The sequence below is a fragment of the Akebia trifoliata genome, chromosome 3 (assembly GCF_017979445.1).
Source record: "Akebia trifoliata isolate Shusen 1 chromosome 3, ASM1797944v1, whole genome shotgun sequence".
Taxonomy (NCBI): Eukaryota; Viridiplantae; Streptophyta; class Magnoliopsida; order Ranunculales; family Lardizabalaceae; genus Akebia; species Akebia trifoliata.
In genome coordinates this window covers 19752042-19767925 of record NC_141377.1, presented here as the reverse complement: position 1 = coordinate 19767925, position 15884 = coordinate 19752042, and the positions used below count along the sequence as shown (strand labels likewise).

General features: G+C 33.6%; 1 long non-coding RNA gene across 2 annotated transcripts; it reads right to left on the bottom strand.

The window, feature by feature from the left end:
- Positions 1-1342: 1342 nt before the first annotated feature.
- LOC147406117 (uncharacterized) lies at positions 1343-7975 on the bottom strand. 2 transcript variants are annotated; one of them, XR_015175766.1, is made up of 6 exons: positions 7672-7975; positions 6765-6993; positions 5505-5855; positions 1853-1921; positions 1728-1777; positions 1343-1624 (listed from the first exon to the last, which is right to left on the bottom strand). It is a non-coding gene; the product is annotated as an uncharacterized LOC147406117 (long non-coding RNA). The 2 variants fall into 2 exon arrangements; XR_015175765.1 differs by having other exon boundaries at positions 5664-5855.
- Positions 7976-15884: the final 7909 nt, after the last annotated feature.

Below are 15884 nucleotides of genomic sequence, written 5' to 3'. Positions count from 1 at the left end.
AGTAGATTGGGAGTTGTGACCGAAGGATGCTGTGTTTTATGGAATAATTTTCGTTGTTTGTGATTGCAAAACGCATTTGTTTTTTGTTTTTTTCGATTTGTTGGAGGGGGGGGTGGCTTGGTCCCCTTTTATCTGCAGAAGAAAGTGGTTTGTATTTTGTTTCATTTCCCTGAGTGAAGGTAAAACGGTCAAATGTTTTGAGATCCAATAAATAATTATACTCAAATGTCAATTTTCTTTTCTCCATTTTCCTTCAGTGCTGTGCTGTGCTGTTGTGCATTTCCGTAGTTGATGAATTCCTTGATTGAACCGACTGTTAGTTCCAAAGATAGCAGATTTGCAAATTCCTTTCTTTTAATTGTTCTTCTCATTAGCAATTTATGAATTCCTTTGGCTAATATTTACTCAACTTTTTATAACAAAATTCTCCCTCACCTTCATAAAATTTTTCAAGTACACAAAAATACAACCCAGTCCACGAATGGTCCGTCTATTCGTGAAGACAAGTGAATGATGGAGAATCTCATACTCAAAATTTCGGATATTTGTGAAGACAGTGAATAATGGTGAATGACATACTCAAAATTTTGAAGACTTAGATCTATTTTAATTTCTTCCAATTTGATCTGTTGTCCACTTAAATCTTCATTGTTTTCACTTTCACTTTCACATTACAAGTCCCTTCTTAGAATCAAAATTTAATTTATACTTGTATAGTTGTAATATCTTCATTTGTTTTCACTTTCACATTAGAAGTCCCTTTTCAAAATTTATACTTGTTGTATAATTGTAATATTGAAATGGAGAATAAATAAATAAAAAAGAACATTTTTTTTCCTTATTTGATCGAATTAAAAGAAATTAAATTTTGAAATGGCACTATGATATTTACAATTGATTATGCTTTTATCAACAAATCTTTTGTATGTTTTGAGAACTGCTATTAACATGCCAACTTTTACTTATAACACACCCCTATACTTATGTAAACTACTACTCGATTTCAAAAGGATTGGTGTGTTGTAAATAAAAGTAGTTTGGCTATAGATCTTTCTTTTTTCAAAGAATGAGGATATAATTGCACTTTGAAGGATTCAGTGACCAATATTCATGCAACCTTTTAAGGTTTTGCTAACAATGTTGCAATGGTTACATTTATAACTATCATTTCTCTATAAAACATATTTTTTATCAACATGGATCATGAAAGATTTTCAAGATCAGAAAGCTGCAAAGATTTAAAATTTCTACGGATTTTCATAACTCAATAGTTAATTATGAAATTTGATCTTATAACATTGCAGCAGCCTCAAAACAACTCCATCATGATTCATCACCACGATTACATCTATTTAAACACTCATACAGAATTTAAAACTGTTACCCTTTCTACATGTAATGCAAATTGACTAGATGCCAAAATTGCACATATTTAGCCTATAGATTTCACCAACATTCCTAATGCAGAAGCTAACATCATAAGACAGCTGAAGATGTGGATTCCTTATAGTGTTAGGAGACCCTAACGACAATAAGTTCCAGTTGTGTCACAGCCGCATTGATTGCATCGATCACCTCCATCTTCCCTTGGCTCACTGCTTCATCAATTGGTGTCCGCTCATAGCTAACCAACACCCAACATCACAAGCATTAAAGATTAAACAAAGAGCATCTTTAATACACTAATAATGGCTTCAGAATTTGTTTTCAGGGTGGAAAATACATACCAACTTAGAATGGTTACATTCACTCCTGCCAGAATCAAATTCTTAACCACCTGAGAGAACATCTATCACTAAATTTGCATGAGGGATCAAATTGACAACCACAAGTAGGGAAGCAGGACTATCACCTCGATATGCCCAATGAGGCAAGCCCAATGAAGAAGTGTATTTTTCTCTACATTAGAAGCATTTAGATCCTGCATCACAGAATGAACTCTCAAACGCAGGTTCTCTAAAATGATTTGAGAAATTTTGGAGGACTTGTGTGGTGCCCCGCCGAACACTAACACAAATCCCCATGTCAGATTTCAAGGTACGAGGTGGCACCTCGAAATTTCGGCATGGTCTCCTCTGTTTATGTTAGCATTCCAAGGCGATTCAACCTGCACCTGATAAACGACATACAATCCTGCATATAACAAACAAAATATAATACTAGCGGAAGCCTATATACGTCTAATAATGTCCGATAGATCAGAGTGCGGAAGAAGAAAAATTATATACAGGATTATACAAAATTCCTCACTCTAACATAATTCCTAACACTCAAGATAGAATCCATAAGACTACCTGGAGAAACTGACACCACTAGGGGGTATAGCCCTAATACTTACCAGGTGACGGACTCTGGTTGTCTATCTGACCACCAGATGATCCTCGCTCTTGTTCTACACTTGTTTCGCCAAGCTTCAGATCTGAAACTAAAAAAATGGAGAAGGAAAGGGTGAGTAACAATGGTTACCCAGTAAGGAAGCAACAATTTCTGCCAATAACCTCTCCTAACATGAACGAATAAACATACTGAATCATTTTAAAATAAACAAAATTTCACAGAAAAAAACTACGATTAACTGGTACATATAACCAGGGATGAGCAACTAAACATTTTAAAACTCACATTACATCGATCAGCAGTACTCACTATAACATTCTCTTTTCATACAAATCTAATTGATCAAATGGAAACAATAAACATGCATTTCATTTTATATATCAAAATAAGCAACAGATACATAATACACGATGGTGGAGTATTGGAATTAGAGAGTTGGGATTCACGACTGGATCGCTCCCAGTCGGGACATGATGTTACAATTCCTTTCTGGCTTTTAGTTCCTGATTTTGTGGCCGGTCGCTGCCCTTACCACGTTTGGTTGACCATTTATCCGGCTCAGGCTGGCCGTTTGACGTGACCGTAAGCAATGGGTCTCTTTTCGATGTGTCAGAACGTTCGACTACTATAGATTGTTAGTGATCACTGACTAATCATCTTCGTCTATGCCTATCAGGCGTACATGTGATTCCCAAAGATACAAACCATTCGTATACGACCACCTTTACATTACAAGTTCACTGGTAAAGATAGAGAGGAATAAACCCGGATTCCAGTTGTGACTCCACTCTCATACGCGTCCCATACCACGTATGAGTTTGGTGGTCCCTACCGTACATCCCAGGATAGTACACCACTCCGGATGATATGATGCACTATCCCTTCAGGCATTCACAAACTCTTTAACAGCTCACAAAATAGCTACTTATATATATTATTTTCATTTGAAAACAAAAGAGAAATTAACAATACAAGGTTGAGAATAGATATCCAGTTTCCTACCATGCAAGTGTGGCCACCCGGCCTAAAATAATAACATAACAGAGCGCCTCGCGCTAACAGAAAGTAAATAAACATGCAACCAGTAACATTATCCCTGGATATCTGTTCACCAACCTGCATACAACACAACAACGTAAAATGCAGACATCACCCCTCGGGTGTGACTCTGACATTTTACCGTTTCATACCCTTTTTCCCTTTTTTCGATTTTTACAGTTTTCAATCTCTTCATAAAATATCCATTTTCTGATATTCATCAACTCAATATGAGTTCATTGAATATTAAATCACATTTTTCAACTATAGAATTTATTTCTATCAATAATATTGAAAAAAAAAAAATACAAATTTCATATCAAAACGGGGTCCGAGCAGTGCACAAGACCCAATTTATGGCAATAACCCGTTAAAATACTCTACCCACGTATAATTTGTTAAAAATACAATTAAACATATCAAACATGCAATTTCTAGCGTGAATTTTGAAATAAACAAAGAATTCTATATTTCGAAAATACATCCAAATTTTTCCAATAAAATCCTAAATGCAACTTTCACAATCTATGATTACTAATAGAAATTGAGAGTTCCTTACAATCACTAGGCGACGGAACTGAAGCACGTGCACGGAAATCGAGGCGAACTGCACGAAAATCGAGGTGGACCGAACTTCGAAGCGGCTGATTTTCGAAATTGGCTTGGTGGTTTCGAAGATCTCGATGTACTCGTCTCTTCTCCCTTCTACGGCGAAAGACGGTTTGACCCCGAAATCGATGAAAACCGAGGTCGAAGTTACGAAAATCTCCGTATAAAAATACGACTGATTTTTGACTATACAAAGACGAGAAAATGGAAGGAACTTGGTTGGGTTATGTAGAGAATGAGGCTGCGGACGTTTCTCCCTTCTGCGTCGAAAAGCGATTTGACCCCGAAACGGACGAAATCCGAGGTCAAAGTTTCGAAATTTCTGTATCCAAATACGGCTGATTTTTGACGATATCGGGTGAAATAGAAAGTGAAATGAAGATAGGTTGGGTGGGTTTTGTAGAGAACGAAGCTGCGGACCTTTTTCTCTTCTGCGGCGATCGTCGAAAGTGGACCGTTTGCGAGAGATCTGAAGTGGAAAAATCGGAGGAAAAACAAATTTTATTTTCGTATTTGGCTCGGCTGTAATGACGCGTTGAGGAAGATGAGTTTATAAAAAAAATTAAAAATATTATTTAAATAATATTTGGGACGAATTCGGTATTTCGCTTATTGTTTTGATCGATGATAACTTGGTCATTCGGTCTCCAAAACTGACAAACGAATACTCTATTTCGCCTAATTTTTCGTTCCGGATCTAATGGTATAGTCAATTTCTACAAATTATGTCTCCATCAAAAATTTACATTTTTGGCCTGACGTGACCCATAAACTTGATGTCGTTTTCGTTTTTGGCGATAATTCCACTTCCTGATCTCCAAAAATGACAAATAAATAGTCTATGTTGAATAATTTTTCGTTATGAACCCAATGGTATGATCGAATTTTAAAAATTATTGCTCCAACAAAAAGTCACTGTTTTAGCCTGATCCGACCCGATAATCGAGGATTTTGCAACTTTTATATTCGGACTCGCATTTGAGCGTGCTTACAGGCTAAACTATGTTTTTCGATCATTTTGAATCTAATGGTGAGGTCAGATTCCATTAAAAATGATCAAAACAAGGTCCTACAATTTTACCCTAAGTCCCACTTTCAAGATTTTCTTAAAATTCCACTATTTATTTTCCTCGAGATACGAATTAAAAATTCGGGGTGTTACAACTTGAAAATTGTATATAAAGTATTAGAAAAACTATGTCGTGTTCCAAGCACAGATATTACTTTGGTCTTTAAGAACCAAAACTCAGACAAATCTCTCATCAGCCAATATAATAATTCATCAAAAAGATGTAAAACATAATTCATTTTGGAAAAATAAAAATTTCAAAAGACAATGGAAGCCAAAGAATTTTTATCCAAAAACAGAAAGGATATGGAACCAATACAAGGTGTAAAAGACAAGCACACTTTAAATTGAAGTAGTCAAAATGGATAAGGGTAAGAAAATATGTTGTATTCAGGTAACATTAATACCAACAGTGAGGCACCCAATAATAGAAGCAAAGAGAAATCCTCACCACTCCATTTTCCTTTGTAACATTCTTCTCATTACTTTGGCTACCAGTATACAATAGCCCTTATCTCATATAGTAATATTGTTGCACTTCCCTATTTTGGATAAACAAGCGAGCCAAAGGTAGGTTGTAGTCTGTTGGTGAAGTTTCGCAAGATGTTACCTTACACTCAAGCAGTTCTTGTCTTTGACTAAGTGTTGATTGTCACCTTCTACCACTTGGAAGCAGAAGCATGCTATACACAAGGGGCCACAAATCCATGATGTACCACAGTGACACAAGCACCTCATTCATTCTAAACCCATCATCACCCTTCAAATTAAGGAGCTTTTCCAAGAAATACATGTCCCTAGACTGGAGAAAGTTCCAAAGTTAACATATATAAAACAAAACAAGAAAAAAGTGAAACAAAGAGCAATTTGAGATTATATTGTGAGAATGATCAATAGTTCAGCTCTAGTAGGCAGCATATACAATCTACACATAGCATTCCATAAAACTCTCACTTGTAACGCAGAGGGAATCATTCACCAATTGATGGTCTTGGACGATAGCACAGTGGTTGACATATTGCAATGCAACTTTGAGGTCCTCAGTTCAAGAATGGTTTTAAAACTCCTTTTCACATCTCATCTCGTCCATGAATGAGACTGAATCATCTTGGACGAGTTTTTCGATACGTTTAAGCCACCTCGTTCAACAATGAGAAAAATGAACCACAGTTTTAAATCTCTTCCGACACGTTTGACTTGTCTATCCTCGTTGGTGGACGATACCGAGATGCATCGGACAAGTCATCTCGGTCTCGAGCGAGATTTTAAAACCATGGGTTCAAGTCCAGCTTACTAATCAAAAAAAAAAAATCACCACTTGATGGCTGCAAATCATGATTTTTTTTTTAAAAAAAAAAGCTAAATATTTCCCACTTCTAGTATCTCTCAACATTTACTATTTTAAAAAATTATTGAAAGTCAGGAGGAACAAAAAGAATAAAAACAGAAAGTAAATTAGTCAAACCAAATAAAACAATGCCAATTCCACAAAAATGCTTGTGAATGAACTGGACTGTTTTTTTTTTTTTTTTTTTTGTAGTTTTTCATCAGACATGAAGCAATGTTCGAATTTCTACTTAGCAATGAGACACACAACAAGATGATTAAAGAAGAAATTAAACTAATCAACCAACAACACCACAACAATTAAACCAACAAACAGATAGAGAAAGTATATATTTCATCCAAATTTTAAAGCAAAGGGGCGTACCAGAGTTTGGTTGGGTGTGAGCATAAAAACATAGTACATTAGTGCAGCCCACAAGCCAAAGAGAATAATTGAAGTTGTCCAATCTCCTCCATCCCCACCAGTTCCATTATCAAGCTTATTGTTTGTAAGTTGTGCAGCATTTAGCAGTGTACCATCCAAGAATTCAATGAAGTATGTTATATGATGAACACAAAACCAGACTCCACTAGGCTGTAACTGCAAACCATACCTGCAGTAGAGATGCAATACCAATAGTTAAACAAATCTTCAAACCAGCCAACTGTTGAAGTATGAGTCAAGGCTTTGAAAGGTGACAATTTTCCATGGAACTTGGAGGATATGGTTGCAAAATGTTACACCTATTTCTTAGCTACCCAACAAATTCAGAATTTTCACAAACAAAATTTAACTTCCACAATGCTGTCAACTCTGGCATGATGAGTCTCCTTCTGGTATGTTGTTTGGTAATTTAATTTGTACATCAATTTAGTTTAAATTTTCGTTGCATAATTAACAGATATTTTAGAGAAATTTACAAAGTGAATCAAACAACTGATACAAACTCAAAAAAAAAAATTAAAAATCAATGGTTCTCCACAAAGTTAAGCATTTAGAGAATTTTAAAATGGGGTTTCACATGGATAACAATTAAGGATTTAATTTAAACACTAGAACTACAATCTTCTCAATAGAGAGATGTTTATTTCAAATAACTCTTACTAAAATAGAATCAAAACCACTTCTACAAACTCAAAAAAAATCGCTCAATAGGTTGAACTAAAATAGAATCAAAACCATTTTCTACCTAGAAACCAGATGTAATTTCAATGAAGTTCTTAATTTGAATCAATAATATAAGAAAAACCCACATTAGCATTCAAGAAAGTATTGAAAATTCAGAGAGTACCTGTCTTCGTCGAGAGGGAGTTGCAGCACACGTGAGTGAGAGTTGCAGCGAGAGAAGAGAGGAATTTTGCCGCGAAAGCCGTTCGTGCAAGGGCGAGGTAGTTGCAGCGACGAAAAGGGTGAGAGAGAATGAAAGAGTGAGAGAGAGAGTTTCAGTGAGAGAGAGGGTTTGACAGAACTCTTTGTTATTTCGTTCGATCGGGTTTAAACGAGAGAGAATGAGAGAGTAAGGGAGTGAGCGAATGAGAGAATGAGAGAGTGAGAGAGAGGGTTTCGGCTGCAATGAAGTTCGAAGAGAAAAGGGAAAAGGGCGAGATCGAAGAGGACTCTCTGTTCGTTTCTGTCGGGTTTAAAGAGAAGAGGGACTTCTCACTAATTAACTTAATTTATAGGGATGGCGTTGTAATATATATAAGTTATATCGTTTAAGTTAAATAACGCCGAGATTCAATCGCGTCCGTTAGATCACGTTATATCTAACGGCCCGAAAATGTTTGCCAAATAGTTTGCCAATCCGTTAGCTAGCGAACGGGACCCTATATATATTTGTTGGAGAATATGTTGGGTAGAGGGAAAGATGACAAATTTTGGGGAAAAACAAAGGGTATTTGGCTGGACAGTGAAGATGTCCTCAATGTCCATGGTGCTGAGATGTTTTGCATCTTTCTATTTCTTTTTCCAAAATCTAGACTTCACTAGAACTACCTATGTTTTGTTAAAGAGAATGAAAAGACGAGAGGTTTTTATCCCATACAACTCAAACACACCTTTGGATGTTTTGCGGGGTCTAATTTAATGCACCTTAGGTACAACAGATTATGACATTGGATGTCGAGGGAAGACTTGATCCCATGCAACTCGGGTACAAAATTCTTGATGTTTAGATATTTTGTGAGGGCTTAACATCATGCATCTCAAATACACAAAGTCTTGAATGCATCTAAACTACAACGAATTACAAGTTTGGACATTTTGGGATTTAATCTTATGCATCTCAAAGACACCAAAGATAGTAAAGTGAAGATTCATGATCATGATGTTCTCCAACTTTTATAATTTTCAAATCAAGTTTTCTACAAAGCGAAGGAAACTAATGAAACAATAAACGACTCCAAGATCTTATGAAACTAGAGGCACAAAAAAAATTCTTTTTGCCAATATTACTACCCTCATCCATTCTTGCAAAGTATTCTTAAAGATAAAATGAGGGTATAGGAGGAATTTTTTAAACAAAAGCTTCAATTAGTGTCAAGGATTGCAAGGAAAAATTGCACGTGGATAAGTTCAAAAACGTAAAGTTACCTATTCGTAGAAAAATATCAATGATGCATTATTGTCATCTATGGAACCGACAACGCATCCTTGAGGCGGAATTTGTAAGTATTGAAATTTTGTGAAGGTTCTTATATCTTTTATAAATTATAAGAAAATCCTAAAAATCATTGAACTCACACATATTAGGCCTATTGATTGAAAAAGGTCTTCTAAAACGTCAATTTTGGGTTTTCATAGATAAAACCCACGATCCAATAAATCCAAGTGATCCACATTAAATGTTGGACCCTAAACCCAAATAAATGAGTTTGGCCCACCAACAATCAATAAAATCCTTAAAATTGGATTTAGAGGAACTTAGCCTTTTAACTAATTAGTCAAAGCCTATCAAGCCTAAAAACCTTTTTTCAAAGAAAATCAACAACAAACCTCAAGAAAATCAAACCTAAAAACTTTTTTGCGAAAGCTAAGAGATCATTCTCAATTGATCAAGAGCAAAGTTTGGAGAGAATAAAATATACAAGAAATCACGTATCAAAAGTGGCCTTCTTAGCCGATCAAACGTGAAGCTCAGAGAGAAGAAAATCTACAACAAACTTCCAAAGTAGATCAAGCCTAAAAATCCTTCTCCGTAAGCCAAGAAATCATTCTCAATTAATCAAAGTCAAAGCACAGAGAAAAAAAATCCATAAAAGACTCTACAGAAGATCAAACACAAAAAAACCATCAAAGCAACTTTCTCAACCACTCATGTATGAAGCTCAAAGAGGAGAGAAGAAAGCTACCCACACGTCAGCACTATTTTTGTACTTGACTGTTAATTAGAGGATAACATTGAGATCTATAATCCCCATTTTTCATCAAAATCAATAAAATCCTTTGTGATCTTATTTCACGAATCTCAAGGTAGATTTGTGAAATTTGTTGTCGACAAATATCTTGATAAAATAAAAGTTTTTTACTATCACAACGTTAAAATTCTATTTTAGAATGCATGAGTAGCCATCTAGAGATATGATATTGGTGGTGATTACAATGAAAGCCTTACGCTTTGGTGTTCAATATTGTAAGATCTGAATTTGGTTGAACTTTGGCTCTATTTTAAGTTATCTTGCTATTTTGGGTATTTTTGCATGACCTTTTGTATAAGCAGTAATCTACTTGTTGCATTTTCTCTACCTGCGTTGGAATTGGATCCATGAGACTTAGTTCCAAATCAATTTAATTTTGAATTTAAATTGATTCATATGATCATAACATACTATATATGATCGTACATTGTCATGCCCCCTGATTTAAGATCTAGATTTTCCCAAATCTCGAGGGTGGACCGAAAAATTAAAAAAAAAATCCAAATAAAGATTTTTAAAGCTTAAATACGATATGGATTTCTTCCAAATAATTTTGACAGAATTTTCTTTAAAAATTGGACTTATGAAAAATTTTCACCTATAGAAATATACATATATAATCAAAATCCATATATCCATTTCACTCCAACCACCATATCATAACGAATATATATCACTAAAAAAAATATTATAATTATAACCCAAAAGTGTACATAAATCAACTATACATCTTATATCGATCATCAGTTATCTATATCATAAACATTAACTCTCATTCTCTAGACATATACGTACAAAAACACACAACGCACATGATGCTAATATATGTAAAAAAAAAAGTCCAAAACTATACAAAATAGTTCACTAAACTCAAATCTTAGCTCACATATAACAGAAATAATATTTATCATCATGATCTTACGATCCTTCTATATAATGTTCTCTATTAGGAATAGGCATCTCATTACTTGGGACATCTGTAATGTTTTGTTGGTAAGGTGAGTAATAGGGAAGTTATTCAATAGTAAACTCACATTTCAAATTAATAGTCCTAATATGAATGGATAAACTAACTAATCTATTATAAATAATGCAGGTTTTTAAATAAATAAACAAAACGAATAACACTCGAAACAGACTAATATTTAATAAAACAATAATGAAATATCTTTATCTCATAATAAAACAAAAGAAAATATAAACAGGTCATAAGAATATTAATCCTGATGGTGTATTTGATAAGAATGACAAGGTACACAACGAATATACAAGTACTGATTTGTATATCGATGCTCCAGTACTTAACCAGAGTGGAACTTACCGTTAATTCTTGATTTTATGGTCGGACGTAAAAATATAAACAGGTCATAAGAATATTAATCCTGATGGTGTATTTGATAAGAATGACAAGGTACACAACGAATATACAAGTACTGATTTGTATATCGATGCTCCAGTACTTAACCAGAGTGGAACTTACCGTTAATTCTTGATTTTATGGTCGGACGTACAATTTGCATAATTGGTTGATCGTGTTTTTCGGCTCAGGTTGGTCATTGATCCCTAACGGAGATCAATCGTTTGACTACTATAGACTGTAAATGATCATTTGACAAGCCAACTTCATTGTACTTCTATAGTGTACATGTGTCATTAATCAATCTAATCACCTACAAACTATTTTTACAATACAATTTGTTATTTTTCAATAAAGATATGAAAGAAATTATTTAAATAGTAGGTACAAAAATGTAAAATCTTGAGTTTTTAATTTGTATTTCGAGAAAAAATAAATAGTAAAATTTTAATAAAATTGTGAAAGTGGACTTAGAGTAACATTTTAAGAACTTTTTGATCATTTTTAATAAAATCTGACCTCACCATTGGACTCATAATGGTCAAAAAAACATATTTTAACCTATAAACACGCTTAAATGCAAGTCTGAACAAAAAAATTACAAAATCCTTGATTTTCAAGTTGGACCAAACTAAAATAATGACTTTTTGCTAGAGTAAAATTTTTAAAATTTGATCACACCATTATATTCATAATAAAAAATTATAGAAAATGGAGTATTTACTCACCATTTTTGGAGTACAAAAAGTTTAATTATTATAAAAAAAAATGAAAACAACGTTAATTTTAAGGTCCCATTGAATCGAAAAAGTAAATTTTTGTTAGAGATAGATTTTGTAAAACTTGACCATGCCATTAGATCCAGAATAAAAAAAATTATATAAAATAGAGTATTCACTCATCACTTTTGAAGTCCAGACGGTCAAGTTATCGTCAAACGAAACAATATTAAAAATACCAATTTCTTCTTGTCAACATATATAAATAAATTTTAAATAAAAATCACTATTCATCTTCTCCTCCAACGCATAAAAACCAGCCTAGAATTTAAAAAATAATAATTTTTTTTCCAACTTTCAACTTTAGATTTGTCACAAACAAGTCACTGTCGACTTCCGATGAAAAATAGAAAAACATTTGCAACATCGACCTCTTCAAAATCCACCCATTTTCTTTTCTTTTTCTTCTCTCTTTATTTTCATTTCGTCAAAAAATAGTCGTAGGATACACGTGAATTTCGAATATTCAACCTAGGATTTCTTCTATTTCGAGTCTAAACTGTCCTTCGTTGTAGAAGAGAGGAAAAGACAATGGCATCGAGATCTACGAAACCATTTGGCCCGATTAAAAAATAATCTGTCTCAACATCAAATCCATCTGGATTTTCTTCTCGATTTCCTTGCATGTAATTCAATTTTGTAGCATAGAAATTGATAGGGACTCTCAATTTCTATTGGTAACAGTAGATTGTGAAAATTACATTTAGGATTTTAACGAAAAATTATTATATGTTTCAAAAACATAGAATTCTTTTCGTTATTTTCAAATTCATGCCATGACCTTCATATTTGATGTATTTAATTTTATTTTATAACAAATTATATGTGGGTAGGATATTTCACCAGGTTATTTCCGCTAGTTGGATTCTATGCATTGCTCGGACCTTGTTTTAATCTCAATTTTGTAAATTTTCAATTTAATTGATGAAAATGAATTTCAAAGTTTGAAAAATATTTTAATATTCAATGAATTCATATTAAGTTGATGAATATAAAAAAATGAATATTGTGTTCAAAATACTCAAAACTGTAAAAATCAGAAAAAGGAAAAAATGGAATGAAATAGTAAAATGTCAGAATCACACTTGAGGGGTGATGTCTGCATTTTACAATATGATGTTATGTGTGGGTTGATGAATGGATATTTAGGATTAATTTACTTTCTATTGTCACGATGTGACATACATGTTTATTTACTTTCTATTAGCACGAGGCGCTGATTTACTTTTCTGTACTGTTATTTATTTTAGGCCGTGTGACCACAGTTGCATGGTAGAAAATTGGATATCCATTTTCAACTCTGTAATGTTAATTTCTTATTTGTTTTCAAAAAAAAAAAAATATTTATTTTCAAAGAACAGAAATGATATGTATATGTGGCGCCCCGCCAAACACTAATAGAAAACGCCGTGTCAGATCTCAAAGCACTAGGTGGCGCCTAGAAATTTCAACATGGTCTTCTCTATTTATGTTAGCATTCCAGGGTGTTCAACCTGATAAACAATATCCAATATCATGTATATACATACCAAATATAATAATAGCGAAAGCTTATATGTATCTAATAACGTACGATAGATCAGAGCACGAAAGGATAAATAAAATACGGGATTATGCAAACATTTCTCACTCTAACAAAAGTAATAACGCTCAATATAAAACCCATAATACTACTTGAACGAACTAACACTACTAGGGGGTATAGCCTCAATACTCACCAGGTAACGGACTCTGGTCGTCTATCTGACCTATTAGATAGTCCTCACTCGTTTTCTACACCTGCCTCGCCAAACTCCGGATCTGAAACTAAAAATAGAGAAGGAAATGGTGAGTAACAATGGTTACCCAGTAGGAAAGCAAATAATTTCTACCAATAACCTCTCTTAACATGATCGAATAAACATACTGAATCATTTTAACATATGTAAAGTTTTACAGAAGAAACTACGATTAACTGATACATATAGCTAGGGATGAGAAACTAAACATTTTAAAAATCACATTACATCAATCAACAGTACCCGCTATAGCATTTTCTTTTTATACAAATCTAATTGACAAATGAAAACATTAAACATGCATTTCATTTTATATATCAAAATAAGACAACAAATATTTAATACACAATGGTGGAGTAGTGGAATTAGAGAGTTGGGATTCACGACTGGATCGCTCCCAATCAGGACATGATGTTTCATAATAAAGTATTAGTTCCTGATTTTGTGGTTGGTCACTGTTTACCACACTTGCGGGATCATTTATCCGGTTCGGACTGACCGTTTGACGTGACCATAATCAATGGGTATTTTTTCGATGTGTTAAAATGTTTGACTACTATAGATTGCTAGTGATCACTTACTAATCATCTTCATATATGCCTATCAGGCGTGCATGTGATTCCCAAATATACAATCCATTCGTATACGACCACATTTACATTACAAGTTTACTAGTAAAGATAGAAAGGAATAAACCCAGATTTCAGTTGGCTCCACTCTCATACACGTCCTGTACCACATATGAGTTTAGTTGTCCCTACCGTACATCCTAAGATAATATATCACTCCGAATAATATGATAGATTATCCCTTCAGGTATTCGCAAGCTCTTTAAAAGTTTACAAAATAGCTACATATACATATATATATATATAATTTTCATTTGAAAACAAAAGAGAAATTAACAATACAAAGTTGAGAATAGATATCAAGTTTTCTACCATGCAATTGTGGTCACCCAGCCTAAAATAAATAATAGAACTTGGAGCCTCTACACCAACAGAATTTAAATAAACATGCAACAAATCATTATCCTTGGATATAACTTCACCAACCTACACACAACACACAATGTAAAATGCAGACATCACTCATTTACCGTATTTCCTACCCACAGCCACGTGTTAACTCATGGAGCCTGTCATGTGTAGCATTGCTACCACACCGTTATCCCAACTGATCATGGACCCAGTTTGGCACGTGCACGGGGTGTGACCTCCATCTTTTTAGATATAAAATGCAAACATCACCCCTCGGGTGTAATTCTAACATTTTACCGTTTCATCCCTTTTTTTTTCAATTCTCGTAGTTCTCAATCTTTCAAAAAAAATTCACTTTCTGGTATTCATTAACTTAATATGAGTTCACTAAATATTAAATCATTTTTTCAACTACGAAATTCATTTTTTTTCAATAATATTGAAAAAATACAAAACTTAAATCAAAATAGGGTCCGAGCTATGTATAAAACCCAACTAACGAAATTAATCCAGTAAAATATCCTACCCAGGTATAATTTATTATAAAATACAATTAAACATATCAAATATACAAGTTCTGGCGTGAATTTGAAATAACTAATTGAATACTATATTTTTGGTAATACATCACAAATTTTTTATAAAATCCTAAATGCAATTTTCACAATCTACGATTACTAATAGAAATTGAGAGTTCCTTACAATCTATGTGCGAGATGATTGAAGTGCGTGCGTGAAAATCGAGACGATTGGCATGAAAATTGAAACGGATCAAACTTCAAAATGACCAATTTTTGAATTTGACCTAATAATTTTGAAGATTTCGATGCCATCGTCCTTTTTCCCTTCTGCAATGGATGACGGTTAGGCTTCAAAATAGACGAAATCTAGGGTCGAAGTTTCAAAATTCTCGTATATATATACGACTGATTTTTGATGATACGAGACGAAAGAGAAAATGAAACAAAAAGATATTAGGCAGGTTTTGTAAATGTCAAGGCTACGGACCTTTTTTTCTTCTACGTCGAAAGTCGATGGTGACCCGTTCACGATGAATCTAAGGTTGAAAATCGGAGAAAACTATTTTTTTCTTTTTAAAACTCGTTAGCTGATTTTTAACGAAATTAAATAATGATGAATAGTATTTTGGATTAAAAAAATTATTTATATAAGTGCATGACGAAATCGATATTT